This window comes from Mirounga leonina, unplaced genomic scaffold (assembly GCF_011800145.1).
Source record: "Mirounga leonina isolate KUSES-001 unplaced genomic scaffold, KU_Mleo_1.0 Mir_447, whole genome shotgun sequence".
In the NCBI taxonomy this organism is placed as follows: Eukaryota; Metazoa; Chordata; class Mammalia; order Carnivora; family Phocidae; genus Mirounga; species Mirounga leonina.
This window is the reverse complement of record NW_023270757.1, coordinates 3516804-3533081: the sequence shown is the minus strand read 5'-3', so window position 1 is coordinate 3533081 and position 16278 is coordinate 3516804. Positions and strand designations below refer to the sequence as shown.

At 35.0% G+C, this 16278-nt stretch overlaps 1 protein-coding gene and 1 pseudogene across 1 annotated transcript in view; both read left to right on the top strand.

Moving 5' to 3' along the window:
- The window catches only part of CNTLN (centlein), a 262849-nt gene that overhangs the window by 148661 nt on the left and 97910 nt on the right, over positions 1–16278 (top strand). The window lies entirely within an intron of this gene.
- On the top strand, positions 9052–10673 carry LOC117999043 (annotated as a pseudogene).

Sequence of the window (16278 nt, the reverse complement as noted above, 5' to 3'; positions counted from 1 at the left end):
TTTTCTATGGACCAGCCAGTCTTATTTTTGTGTCATACATTGGCGTCTGCTTTATTTTTTATTTTTTTTAAAAGGTTTTATTTAGGGCACCTGGGTGCCTCAGTTGGTTAAGCAACTGCCTTCGGCTCAGGTCATGATCCTGGAGTCCCGGGATCGAGTCCCGCATCGGGCTCCCTGCTCGGCGGGGAGCCTGCTTCTCCCTCTGACCCTCCCCCCTCTCATGTGCTCTCTGTCTCATTCTCTCTGTCTCAAATAAATAAATAAAATCTTTAAAAAAAAAAAGTTTTTATTTATTTATTTGAGAGAGAGAGGAGGAGGAGCAAAGGGAAAGGGACAAGCAGACTCTGTGCTGAGCATGGAGCCTGATGCGGGGCTCGAACCCAGGACCCTGAGATCATGACCTGAGCTGAAATCACCAGTCGGTCATTTAACCGGCTGAACCACTCGGGTGTCCCTGGCATCTAGTTTAATACTTAGTCCTGACTATTTAAGGCTAAAATATATAAAAGCTGGTATAGCCACCCTGGAAAACAGGGTGGAGGTTCCTCAAGAAGTTAAAAATAGAGCTACCCTAGGACCCAGCAATTGCACTACTGGGTATTTACCCCAAAGGTACAGATGTAGTGAAAGAAGGGGCACCTGCACCTCAATGTTTATAGCAGCAATATCCACAATAGTCAAACGGTGGAAGGAGCCGAGATGCTCTTCAACAGATGAATGGATAAAGAAGATATGGTGTATATATATACAATGGAATATTACTCAGCCATCAGAAAGGATGAATACCCACCTTTACAGCAACCTGGATGGAACTGGAGGGGATTATGCTAAGTGAAATAAGTCAAGCAGAGAAAGACAACTATCATATGGTTTCACTCATATGTGGAACATAAGAAATAGCACAGAGGATCATAGAGGAAGGGAGGGAAAACTGAATGGGAAGAAATCAGAGAGGGAGACAAACTATGAGAGACTCTTGGTTCTGGGAAACAAACTGAGGGTCGTGGAAGCGAAGGTGGGTAGGGGAATGGGGTAACTGGGTGATAAGCATTAAGGAGGGCACGTGATATGATGAGCACTGGATGTTATATGCAACTAATGAATCACTGAACACTACATCAGAAACTAATGATGTACTATATGTTGGCTAATTGAATTTAAATTTTTTAAAAAGGGTAGAATATATAAAAGAAGATGAATTAAAACTACTTTAAACCAAATTTGAATAGTACTTCCAAATCCAGTCATTAATGTTGAGTTAACTTTTCAAGATCCTAATAAAAAATTGTGTGGCAATTCTAAGTCAGTTTATAAAATATTTTAAAGGAAATGATGCTACCACCAACCTATGCAATGGTGTTTTCTTCCATCGAGTATGGTCAGAAGTACATTGCTGCTATAGTATGTGAGAATGTGAGGACTTGAGAAATTTGCATGGAGTATAGTTCCTATAATAATTCAAATATACTTATAAAATAATATCTACTTATTATATCAGTGATGTTTTAACAAAAGACGAAGAACTTCACAATCTATGAACTAATGAGTTGGCTTGTTCTCTTAGTATTTATCTAACAAATATTCATATATTTTTTCATTCATTCACTATTTAAACAATATAGTTCAGAGCCAGGCATTAAGCTAGGGACTGAATATACAGTGGTGTATTGAAGAAGAATAATTTCAAACTCTAATGAGATTTATTTTAGGGCCATCTGCCACGTGCCAGTGAAGTAAAACCATTCTTTGGAATGCTAGATAGTAAGAGGCAAGGAAAGCTTTCAGAAAGGCCAGGCTCACTCAGCTTTTCCACTTAGTTGAGGATGTTGCCTTACCGTCATTAAGTTAGATTTATGAATCAACAAAGTCATGTTAACATTCTCCTAAGTGAACAAATTAACATTTTCCTAAATAAAAACATTAGTATAAAAATATTTTGGGGGGCGCCTGGGTGGCTCAGTTGGTTAAGCGACTGCCTTCGGCTCAGGTCATGATCCTGGAGTCCCGGGATCGAGTCCTGCATTGGGCTCCCTGCTCGGCGGGGAGTCTGCTTCTCTCTCTGACCTTCCCCCTCTCATGCTCTCTCTCTCTCTAGCTCATTCTTTCTCTCAAATAAATAAATAAAATCTTAAAAAAAATATTTTTGTACATTATTTCTCAATAGTGATAGAAAACTATAAAAAGAGACTCAGGTGCCACAGCATATTAAGCTTTTCTTATATTGTAAATCCAGCATGTCCTTGCTAGAAACCCATGAGGTCAAGGGAAGGTGTGCTGACATTCATTGCATGTTTATCTGTATCTTTGGCTAAATAAGGAACTTGCAGTGCGTGGTAATTTTGGTCTTTTTATACTAATGCATAGCCTATAAAAAATGCTGCATCTGAGCCCTCTGCTAAGTACAGGTAAACACAGAGAAATAATATGCCACCTTTCTTTTTTTTTAAATCAGGACCTCATATAGCTTAGCAGGGAAAACAAGCAAAAGTGTGATAAGAGCAGTAATAAGGAAAGAGTGGCATAACACAGGGAAAATGGCATTATGATTTGTCCATTTACCCAAACCAGAAACCTAGAGGGTTATAACTGATTACTCCCTCTGTCTTACCTCCTTACAATAGTCTTAATGAATCCATATCACAAATATCTCTAAAATATGTCTGTTTCTTTCCATTCTTACTATCAGTGTCCTTATCCAAACTACCATCATATCTTTCTTCCTCAAGTAGAATAAACTCATAAGTATCTCCCTATATCCACTCTTATCCCCTTGAATCCATCTTCCCCCTAATGCTACAGAGTGATCTTTTAAAAATACATATATGAACATATCTCTCTCCCGTTTAAAAACCTTTACCATCTTTCCTTTGCTCTCAAAATAAAAACTAAATTCTTTATATAGAACAATTGAACATCTTGGCCCCCTTCTTATCATTTCTGTTTCACTTTTGTTTCTTAACTAAAAGTCAGTATGAGACTACAAAATATTTGCAAAGAATTACTGATGCTTTTCCTACTTCATGCTGAGAATCCTGTTTGACAAATTTGTCAATGAAGGTAGTTAGAGTTGGGGTCAATTGTAAAGGGGTTTAGAATTCATAATTTAAAAATTCAGTTTTATTTTATAGAAGCAGGGAATTTTAACACAATATATCATAACTAAAGTCTTCTTCAATTCAATGATCTTTTGGCCATTTTTCCTTAATGATAAAAAGTAGACAAGCTGTAGGTCAGTAGCATTGCCCAGAATGGAATACTTTCTTCTTTCTTAGGTTAAACGTTAAATATATGCAGGCTATGGTTTCAAAGAATATTTTATAAAATTCAAGTAATAATTTTTAAGAAGCTAAAATCAAAATATTATGGTAGGAAGTTCAGTTATTTTTTTTCTTTGGCAAATCAAGACTCCCTGTTTTCCTAAGCACAAATACTATTTTTCTATATGTAGAAATGAGGATTTTAGGATAGCATGAGTTGGAAATAAAATTCTCAAAAGAATGTCTGCTAAATCATGACATATTTTACAAACAAATGTATTTTTTTTTTAAAGATTTTATTTATTTGAGAGAGAGAGAGCACGAGAGGGGGGAGCGGGAGAGGGAGAAGCAGACTCCCCGCTGAGCAGGGAGTCCGATGCGGGACTCGATCCCGGGACTCCAGGATCATGACCTGAGCTGAAGGCAGTCGCCCAACCAACTGAGCCACCCAGGTGCCCCAAACAAATGTATTTTTGGATAACTATCAGCATTGTATGAATTACACATCAGTTTTATTTTATTTTATTAAAGAGAGAGAGAAAGAGAGTGTGAGTGGGGAGGGGCAGGGGAAGGAGAGAATCTTTTATTATTATTTTAAGATTTTATTTTTTTATTTGAGGGAGCGTGCACATGTGAGTTGAAGGGAGGACAGAGAGGGAGGGAGAGGGACCAGTGTAGAGCCCGACACAGAACTCAATCTCACGACCCTGAGATCAGGATCTGAGCCAAAAGCAGAAGTCGGAAGCTTAACTGACTGAACCACCTAGGCGCCCCACATTAGTTTTATTTTAAAGCATACAATTTATTGACATTTAGTGTATTTACAATGTTGTATAGCTATGATCTTTATCTAATCCAAAGCATTTTCATTACCTCCGAAAGAGACCCCATACCCAGTAAGCAGTTACTCCCAATCTCCTCATTTCTTTCTTCCTCTAGCTCCTCACAACTACTAACCTACTTTCTATCCCTATGGATTTACCAAGTCTGAATATTTTATATGAATAGCATCATACAATATGTGACCTTTTGCATTTGGCTTCTTTCACTTAGCGTAACATTTTCAAGAGTCATCCACATTGTAGTATGTATCAATATGTCATTCCTTTTACAGCTGAATAATAGCCCACTGTATGTATATACAATTCATTCATTCATTTATTGATGGCCATTTGGGTTGCTTCTACTTTTAGGCTATTGTGAATAGTGCCACTATGAACATTTATATACAAGTATTTATTTGAATACTTGTTTTCAATTCTTTGGGATATTATACCTGTGAGCAGAATTGCTCGGTCATATGGTAAGCCTATTAAGGAACTCCCAAACTGTGTTCATAGTGGCTACATCATTCTATATTCTCATCAGCAATCTACAAAGATTCCACTTGCCCACATCCTTGTTAACACTTAGTATTTTTTCTTTCTTTTTTTAAAAAAAATTACTATTTTTTAAAAAATATTTTAAAATTATTAAATTTATTAAATTACTTGTCCTAGTGAGTGTGAGTGGTATTTCATTGTGGTATTGATTTGCATTTTCTTAATGACTGATGAGCATCTTTGCATATGTTTATTTGCTATTTGTGTGTCTCTGGATACATATCTATTCAAGTCCCTTTGTTGTTTTAAAAAATTGGGTTCTCTTTTTGTTTTTGAGTTGTAAGAGTTCTTTCCATGTAGTGGTTACTAGACATTTGCAAATATTTTCTCCCATTCTGTAGGTGATCTTTTTATTTTCTTAATAGTTTCCTTTGATGAACAAAAGTTTTTAATTTTATGAAGTTTAATTTATCTATTTTTTTCTTTTTTCTTTTTTGCTTATGCTTTTGGTGTCATGCCCATATAGCTGTCACCAAATCCAAGGTCATAATGATTTACCCCCATGTTTTCTTCTACGTGTTTTGTAGTTTTAACTCATATTTAGATCTTTGGTCCATTTTTAGTTAATTTTTTTTTTAATTTGGTGTGAAGTAGGGGTACAACTTACCTCTTTTACATGTGAATGTCCAGTTCTCCCACATATTATTTTTTATAGCTTTCAAGAAGAGGCTATATGATCACATGGAAGAGTTATAACATGTGATAAATTAATAAGATAAGAATTTAAATGTATCGTCCTTGAGAAACCAGTCCAACATGAAACACTACAGGCTATCATAAGCCAAGTGCAAATGAGAATATGAGTTCTGGGATATTAGCATAATCAAGGGTTGTACACATTATCAGTGTCCGTTGAAAGGCAATGGATTTCAAGGCAATATGGTAATGGGTTTTGAATCTCACTATAAAACTGAAAATCAGAGACAAGAAATTCAGCCACTGATACTGGAGACATAGGAAGTAAACTCTACCTATTAAGTCTTCATGAGTCAGAGTGAGAAGTTTCAGAACAAGATCAGCATGAAACCTAATTCATTACTGAGTTAGAGCCCTGAAGCCTTTGGTCCCTCATCCTCCTCTTTTCTATCTCAAGAATGTTTCAGGTATGATGCAACTTTTGGCCTCTAGATAGGCTTTTAGAATACACTCATGATTCTGTTAAAGTACCAGGACCCAGAAGCAAGTAAATTATTATAGCTAGTAAATAATATGTGGGAAAAAAAGACTTTTAAACTATGGAGTTTTATATTAGTTACATAGCACTGAATCTGTGTGACCCTTTGTATTGTTGTGCTTTTTACTCGTTATTTCAAAAAATATGCTAGACACTGGAAGTAAAATATTGAGCAGAGCATACACGCTCCGGCCTCACAGGACTTCAGCTTATTGGAGAACACAAATAATAATCAATAAACACAAATATATAATTACAGACTTTGATTGATACGAAGATAAAGCTCTGCTCTGCCTTCCCATGTTTCCATTTTCCCTGATTCTTTCCATTTTTCCTCTTTGTCTTTCCTTCCCTCTATAGAAGTAGTTTATACTTTTGTTTGTGGTGTTAGCAACCTAAATTGGGGGATATATATTTTTTATTGTGGTAAAATTTACTTAACATGAAATTTACCTTTGTAACCATTTTTAGGTGTAGAGTTCGGTGCCATTAAATATGCTCACATTGTTGTCCTAACATCACCACCATCCATATTTAGAACTTTTCATATTCTCAAAATGAAACTCTGTGCCCATTAAATAACTCCCCATTCCCCCTTCTCTCAGCTCTTGTCTCTTTCTCCTTTTGTCTTTAAGAATTTGCCGATTCTAGGCATCCTATATAAATGAATTCATACAGTATTTTTCTTTTTGTGTCTGGTTTATTTCATTTGTCATGTCTTCCAACTTTTTCCATGTTGTAGTATGTATCACAATTTCTTTCCTTTTAAGGCTGAATAATACTCTATTGTATGTACATACCACATTTTGTTCATCCATTCATCCATTGATATTTAGGTTGTTTCCACCTTTCAGTGATTATATTTTTCTTGTATTTTCATTTTATTTTACTGTACAGAATGTTAGTTAAGAAAAAATATTTTGTAATAATTGGGAGATAATTCACTGAAATAAATGGCAAGTATATTTTGGAGTTTTATATTCTAACTCTTGAGATTACCTTTTGATGTTGATAAATTGTTTTCATATATTTGAGACCATATACATATGGCATTTGTTTTTTGAGGTCATCTGTCTTAGTCTGTTCAGGCTGCTATAACAAAATACCACAGACTGGGTAACTTATAAGCCGCAGAAATTTATTTCTCACAGTTCTGGAGGCTGGAAGTCTGAGATCAGGAAACCAGCATGGTCTGGTGAGGGCCTTCTTTTGTGTTGCAGATGTCTTGTTTTATCCTCATATGACCAGAGGGGCAAGGGAACTCTGGGGGGTCTCTAATCCCATTCATAACACTAATCCCAATCATGAGGGTTTCACCCCTGTGACCTAAGAACATCCCAAAGGTCCAACCTCCTACCACCATCATCTTTGGAGGTTAGAATTTCAACATGAATTTTAGGGGAACCCAAACACTCAGGTCTTAGCACCACACATAAAGTATTTTTAATTTAATTGCTGCCTTAATTTGTTTTCATACATTTTAGATTCAATATATATAAAAATTTTTTTAATTACTTGAAGAATTACACAGTGTTTACCTAAAGAATTACATGGTATATCTTAAGTGTTTAGTGAATAATAATTTGATTTTTTCCTGAAAAAAGATAGCAAAATTACTTTCTGTAAGTGTATTTTGTCATATTAACAGTCTATTTTATTTTATTTTTATTTTTTTTTTTAAAGATTTTATTTATTTATTTGAGAGAGAGAGAAAGAGCACAAGAGGGGGGAGCGGGAGAGGGAGAAGCAGACTCCCTGCCGAGCAGGGAGCCCGATGCGGAACTCGATCCCGGGACTCCAGGATCATGACCTGAGCCGAAGGCAGTCGCTTAACCAACTGAGCCACCCAGGCGCCCTTAACAGTCTATTTTAAAACATCTTTTCTTTAAAAAAACAAAACTGGAAGTATCACAATGCCAGACTGCAAGTTATTACAAAGCTGGAGTAATCAAAACAGTATGGTACTAGCACAAAAATAGACACATAGATTGGGGCACCTGCTGGCTGTGACTCTTGATCTTGGAGTCGTAAGTTTGAGCCTTGTGTTGGGTGTAGAGATTACTTTAAAAAGAAGAAAAAGAATAGACACTATAGATCAATGGAACAGAATAGAAAATCCAGAAATAAACCCATAGCTATATGGTCAGTTAATCTTCAACAAAGGTGGAATGAATATTCAATGGGAAAAGGACAGTCTCTTCAATAAATGGTGTTGGGAGAACTGGACAGCTACATGCAAAAGAATGAAACCAGACCACTTTCTCACACCATACACAAAAATAAACTCCAAATGGATTAAGGACTTAAATGTGAGACGTGAAACCAAAAAATCCTAGAAAAGAGCACAAGCAATAATTTCTCTGACGTCAGCCATAGCAACATTTTTCTAGGTATGTCTCCTGAGGCAAAGGAAACAAAAGGAAAAATACTACTGGGACTACATCAAAATGAAAAGCTTCTGCACAGCAAAGGAAGCAATCAACACAACTAAAAGGCAACTTAATTGAATGGGAGAAGATATTTGCAAATGACCTGATAGTATCCAAAATATGTAAAGAACTGATACAATTCAACACCAAAATACAACCCACTTAAAAAATGGGCAGAAGATATTAACAGACATTTCTCCAGAGAAGATGGCCAGAAGACCCATGAAAAGATGCTCAACATCACTCATCATCAGGGAAATGCAAATCAACACTACAGTGAGATAGCACCTCACACCTGTCAGAATGGCTAAAATCAAAAGCACAAGAAACAAGTGTTGGTGAGAATGTGGAGAAAAAGGAACCCTCGTGCACTGTTGGTGGGAAAGCAAACTGGTGCAGTCACTGTGGAAAACAGTATGGAGGTTCCTCAAAAAGTTAAAAATAGAATTACCTTGTGATCCATTAATCCCACTATTGGATATTTATCCAAAAAATACAAAAATACACGAATTCAAATGGATACATGCCCCCTATGTTTATTGCAGCACTATCTACAATAGCCAAGATATGGAAACAACCCAAGTGTCCATCAATAGATGAATTGATAAAGAAGGTGTGGTATATATATATATATAATGGAATATTACTCAGCCATAAAAGAGAATGAAATCTTGCCATTTGCAATGATGTGATACTAGGGAGTAGTATCCCAAGTGAAATAAGTCAGTCTGCTGGCCCTGTGCTGACGAAGACTTTTTGAAAGGACAGAAATGAGCCTTATATTAATTTATTTTAAAGTGTGAAAAAATAATAGTGGTGAAACTTGATCTGCTACAAATTGGAATGTGAAATAAGCAAACAGCAGTGTGGAAGAAAACCTAACAGATGAAAGTGATTTATCAGAAAATGAAAAAGCAGATGATAGTTTGCTCAGCTATTATAGAAAGATAGACTAAACTTAAAGCCAGAAACATTAGAAAATATTGAGGAATCTGTCACAGAGGAACCAAATGAAGTATTTACATATCCTGATTTTCTCCCTTCTCCCTTCAATACTCTGGACTTGCACAAATTAGCCCTCTCAAAATCTGAAAATTGAAAAGTAACAGTGGAAGCTCCAGAAAGCTCTCCTGAACATTTGATAACTCATTTACTGGAAATGTTAAGATTGCAACATATGACTATACAAAAAGAGAGGCCTGAACTACAAACTACCTCCTATACTCCAGCAGCTACTGAATGACCCCCTTCCTCCAAAATTATACCCAAGTGAGACAGCCAAAACTTTTGGACTCTTGAGTCTTCAGACAGCTAGTGTAGATGGAAGTCATGAAAAAAGAGAAAGCAATTCTGGATCTTGCAAAATGCTTCAAAATGGAATTAGAGCAATGCCGGCATATAAATATAAATGGAATTCTAGACCACCATCTCTAAAAAGTTCATCCACCACCAAACAATTGATCGTAATTTATGATAACTTTAGGAATCCCAAAAGCTCTATTTTAAATCCACACCAAGAACCCTCAACCAAGCCTACTACTTCCCAAACAACTCAATCACTGGTTAAAATTGTCTCAACAAGACGTCTGCCATCAAGGTCTCCAATACCAGTTGTACCTGTACCTCTGTCTTTTCCTGAAAATCACAGAGAAGAAATTAAGGCAGCAAGGACCAAGAAGAAATTTTACCAAAAAACCATAGTTTGAATAGACATTCTGTATTCAGAATCACCTTCCTTTAAAGCTAAGGAAGGGTAAGTGTTCACCCAATGACCAAACATAACTTTTCCTTCATAATCTCAGTGTGAGCAAATCTATTTCCAAGATGCTTGGCTAAAATATGGGCTCATCAGTTCCAAGAGGCAGGTATTAAACACACACACACACACACACACACACACATCAGTAACTTGATGTGAAATGGATTAGAACTTGTACAAATCACTGCTGAGATGTCTATATATAAATCCAAGGGCTTCCATGCTGACATATTTGACAATCTCTTGCATGTTATGTTTCAAAGGAATGTTTCACTTAGTAAACTATTCAATTCAAAAGATTATTCTTTTGTTGTGATTGTTTCCCAGTACAATTCCATCATTAATAAATGCTACAATTGGGAAAAAAAAAAAACCCTAAGACAAAAATTTCACCCTGAAATCGATTTTTAGGACCTTTTTAAATAAAGTGAACTAGCATACATGAATAGGGTATTGCAGTATTTTTGTAATACTGAAGAATTAGAAACAGTGTAAATGCCCATTAGTAGCTGATAAAAGTGCATTGTAATATATTAATATAATGTGATACTATACTACATTTAACATGAATAAATTGGATCTATATTTATCAAAATGGAAATGCCTCAAAAGCAAAAGTTGAGGGTGCCTGGGTGGCTCAGTCGTTAAGCGTCTGCCTTCGGCTCAGGTCATGATCCCAGGGTCCTGGGATCGAGTCCCACATCGGGCTCCCTCCTCGAGGGGAAGCCTGCTTCTCCCTCTCCCACTCCCGCTGCTTGTGTTCCTGCTCTCGCTATCTGTCTCTGTCAAATAAATAAATAAAATCTTTAAAAAAAAAAAAAAGCAAAAGTTGATTTAAAAGAAGGAAATTGAATAATAGTATATCATATACATCATAGTATATATCATAATATATGTTCTCTAAAATAGAAAATTTTAAATCACATAATAGTACTATATTTTTGTAGATACATGTGTGTGTGCACATATATACATACATATGTATCCACAATAATAGTTATATATAACTACACATACATACAGTATTAAAACACAAAACAGAAATATACACACCAAATTAAAGAAATTCTCTGGTTATTTCTGGGGAGGGAAGAAAGGTGGAATCCTGTAAATGATAATATTATTTACAGAACATTTTTATTTTTTTCACAAAAATAAAAGCTTTGAATTAAATATGGCATAATATTAATATTTTTAAACCCAAATGTTTGGCATATTAATGTTGGTGATATTACTCTCCATATTTTTCTTAACATTTGAAATATTCTTTCTGTTTTCTTATGTACTCAAAGACCCAGTAAAGCCACTTCTAGATGAAACCACTAAAGGGATCTTACATATAGGCACATATGTTCACTATAGCATTGTCTATAATTGTGAAAAATGGGAAACAAAAAGATAATATAACTGTATAGCTAAAAGTTCCAAGAACTTCAATTTAAAAGAAAACTATTTTAATTAGTGGAATACACCATATTCTCAAACCATACACAAAAATCAATTCTAGATGGGACTGCAGGTCTAATTGTGAAGGGTTAAGTAATGGACCTTTTATTTATCTTATTTTTTATTTTTGGTGGGGAGGGACAGAGGGAGTGAGAGAATCTTAAGCAGGCTCCACATCCATCACAGAGCCCGATGTGGGGCTTGATCTCACAACCCTGAGATCATGACCTGAGTCAAAATGGAGAATTGGACACTTAACCGACTGAGCCATGAGGCGCCCCATGTTAAGTAATAGAGCTTCTAGATGAAAACATAGGAGAATATCTATTTGCCTAATAGAATATCTATTAGGCAAAGGTTTCTTAAAACAGGTTAAATATAAACTAAAAATTGATAAACTGGGCTATATTAAAACCAAGAGCCTTTTTTTATGGAAAGATATTATTAAACGACTTAAAAGGCAACATTCAGAGTGAAAAAAGATATTTGCAGTATATGTGTCCGCCAGAGGACTAGCATCCTGAATATCTGAAGAATTCCTATGAATAATTAAGTAAAGGACAGTCAACCCAATAGAAGAATGAGCAAAACACTTGAATAGATATATCATAAAAGAGCACATCCAAATGGCCAATGCACATATGAAAAGGTGCTCTACTCAATTTGTCTTCTTTTTCTAGTTTCTGTAATTGGGAGCTTCATAGTAGATCTTTTTTTCTTTCCAATATAAGCACTTTGTTAGCCCCTCACATTTTGAAATGTGTTGTTTTAATTTTTTGTAATTAAAACTATTTTTTAATTCCTCTTGGAATCTAAATCTAGAGAAAAAGGTTTTGAAAGTTTTAAGTTGGGGATTTCTCAGACATCATTCTGGTATTGATTTCTAATTTAATTATATTCTGGGCACAGAAGATACTTCTCATGATTTAGATCTTTTTAATTTTGCTGAGAATTGTTTTATGGTCCAGCATGTGGTTTTATCTTAGTGAAAGCTCCATGGCACTTGAAAACTGTTACTGTGTGGAATGTTTTATAAATGTCTGTTAGGTCAAGTTTTTTTCATAGTGCTTTTCAAATATTCTGTGTCCTGTTTTCCAATCACTTTCTCTATTGATTGCTGAGACAGGTGTGTTTAAAATCTCAGTTTAAACCATTTCCAGGTTTTCAAAAATACTGTTAGCACAGATTTCAAGAGACTTGTTTATCCCTACTCATTAGATGACTCTTTGGGATTCTTTGTTGAAGTTCCTGGTAATCAACAAAGATTCTCCTCTCACACCTCAGAAATCAAGGTCTCCCAATCCTGTGTAAACTCTGGGAATAGTTCCTTTATGGGTTCCAGTTGTTCTCTGCCTGCCTTGTTGAATTTGGTCCTATGTATATGCAACAAAGTATTTAACCATAGACTCAAAAGAATTCTTATGCAGATTTCTGTAGCTATTTCTTTTTGTAGATCCTTCCTCTGGGAACTTTTTCACAAATTCCATCATTTCAGTCTTCCCAAACTCCAGTCTCTTTTCTTCATCTCAGCGAGGCCATCATGTTTTTCTTGGGACCCCTCTCCCTGTATCATGTTCTGGAGAGTGGCTCCTGGCAGAAATCTGGACTATCATTAGGGCTCTCTTTGTTAATTTCCTTTCTCTGAGGGATCACAGTTCTCTGCTGCCTGTTGTCCAGCATCTGAATACAGTCATTTCATATAATTTGTCCAGTAAAAAGTAGATTTTGAATTGTGGTCCTTCAGAGTGTCAGAAATATCAGAATAGGTGGGCAGTAAATCAGTCAGTAATAGCCAATGTTCATCCTGCTCAAGGGTGCCCACTCTGACAGCCCCTCCTCCACACATCCGTTAAGATGTGGTTTGTTGGTCCTTAGTTTGACTCAAGAACAGTTGGTCCCTAATATTTATATATACTTATTACAAGTAGGGACTGTGTAAGTTCTTTCAAGATAAAACAAAACAAAAGAAAAAAAACAAGCTATAAGTATAAAATACCTCTAAATAAGCAAGAACTAACATTTCCAACAATTGTAGCCCTGTGTTCTGCTACATTTGTGATCTGAAAGCTGAGGAAAACTAAGTTGAGAAGAGCCACATCTGTTTTTCTCTTTGTTGGGGCCATCTTATTTCAGAATGTTCCATGTTCTTAGCTAAACAAAGCAGGAACCTATTCCAAACTTAATTGCTATGTGGATGGGTGTATGTGTGTGCGTGTGTGTGTGTATGTTTGCTCCTCCCATCAATCTGGAACCTACCTGAGAAACTGCAAATATAATCATAGAATCCTAATTTTTTAGATCCTTATGTATGTGTATTTATGTTTATATTAAAAAATACAAGTATACACATCAAACTATAAATATAAATTTTTCAAGAAATAATCTGAGTGAGGAAAAGCAGAGACTACTTGTTTTTAATATTTATATAAAGTATAAATATAAAATATATTTCTTAATATATAAATGTTATAATTGAATAATTTTTATAAAGTAAAATATAAAATTATAAAATACATATTTTTATATTGTTGAATACATAACAGTTTAGAGCTGCTGTATCTTCCTAGTAAATCATTCCTTTGATCATTATGTAATGACCATCTAATATTGTTTTTTTCTTAGTGTATATTTTATTTTTTATGCTCCTTTAAAAAATCCTTCTCTTGCCTTAGACTGAGTACATTTTGTTCATTTCTTTTTTTTTGACCTCTTCTGATTTGTAAATTTTATATTTGTTTTCCATTCTTTAAATGCTTTTTCTTGAAATTGTACATCACTTATTTGACAAACTAAGGTTCATCAGCACCTTTATCCTGTCCAACAATAGAGTTCTTAAAATACTGTAACTCTGATCCTTTCCTTGATCTTATATCATTTTATTGTTCAGAAACTTAGTTCTACCGTATTCTGTCTCTACCTTCATTTGGATGTTGTTATATCTACTTTACATGATAAATGTTGGTTTACTTCCACATACATGTTTACAGATGTCTTTTCATCATCACTGATTATTTTGTTTATGTTGATTCTGAGGGGTTTTTTTCTACCTAAAATATATTCTTTAATAGTTCTTTCATCTAAGATCTATGAATAGTAAACCTTCGAATGTTGAAGATATTACTTATTTTTCTTCTCACCTTTCTTGTTGCTGTGAGAAGTCTTCTGTCACTCCAAAGCTCTTTATTTGTTAGGTAACATCTCTTCTCAATATGGTTGCTTTTAAGATTGCTTCTTTTTCGGTGGGGTCCTACAGTTTCCCTCTATTTCTAACTGTGAACATAGTTTTATTTACTCTGTTTGCAATTTTACTCTCTTAATCTATTAATTTACATTTTTCATCAGCTCTCAGTTTTCAGCTATTTTATATAAAAAAATTTATTTAGTTAGTTAAGGGAGAGAGCGTGCGTGCAAGTGGAGGGAAGAGCAGACAGGGAGGGGGAGAGAGAATCCCAAGCAGGCTCCATGCTCAGTGAGGACCCCTACACAGGGATCGATCTCACAACCTGAGAGCATGACCTTAGCAGAAATCAACCCAGGCACCCCTCTCCTTGAATAATTTCTGAGATGCTTTTTGGGCTTCTCATTCAAACATACTTTATATATTGTTACTATTTTCCTTCCTTTTATTTCTTAGTGTTGTCTTTAATTTCACCAGTTTTCATAAGCTTTGTTTATGTGCTATTTAACATGTTTGTTGAGTTTTCAATCTGTTATGTTTTTAAAAATATGTTTTGTCCCCTTTTTTTTTTCAACATTTTTAAAACTAATTGTATAAAAACTCATTTTGAATTGTTCTGTTATTTCTATTTCCCTATTGTGCCGTTTCTCTTTTTTTGGGTGGGGGTGATATGTAAACTGTCATTCGTGGCTTTGAACTTATTCATACAATTATTCTTACCTGCAAATTTGACTTCTTTTGAGTTTTATTTTCTGTGATGTTCTTTCTCCTATCCATTCTCTCAGTTGTGGAAGCCTATCTGTAATGGGTGATTGTGTCTGCCTGAACTCTCCAGTGGACACTGGTCATGAACCAGTTTTTACATTACTGTCAATTCTTTAGATCTCTGCAAATGTATATGGCTTGATTTTGAAACCAGTTAATATAGGCTTGCCTCCTTTTAGTGAAACTCCAACCACATAAACTGAAATATTTGTGTCACACTCAGCAAATTTTTGTCTCCCATCTTGCTACAGTTAGCCCAGTTTTGTCTCTCAGCCATGGAGGGCCTAAGGCATAAACTTCCATCCCCATTCAGGTCTGAAGGTCTGAGGTCTCCATGGGCGGTATTTGATCCAGTCTCTCATTGTGGTAGTTCAGCTCCATTTTACTAGTAGGGGTTCTTTGTCTTTTCTTGGCATCTAGAAATGTACTCTTTTTGCTTTCAGTATATGTATTAACATTTTATCATGACTTTTACATAGTATATCTGTGTGTTAAGAAGTGGTTGGGTTGGGGTGCCTGACTGGCAGTCAGTATAGCATGTAACTCTTGATCTTGGGGCTATAAGTGTGAGCCCCACAGTAGTTGTAGAGATTACTTAAAAATAAAATCTTAGGAAAAAAAGTGGTTGGGTAACTCAATACATTATTATTTTTTTTTATCATATAGTCTATGTTTTAAGTATTTAACATGTTTACTTAGATAAATTTAAAAATTACTTACTTAAGACATTTTACTTCCCAGATTCTCACTAAAATTCAATTTTAATTGTTAGGATTTAACAGTGATATATTTTTCTTTTATTTTACTACTGTCTAATTCATATTTTGTTAAATATCTTTACTACCTTCATCTGTTTGCTACATTATTCCTTAACTTATGCATTTTAAA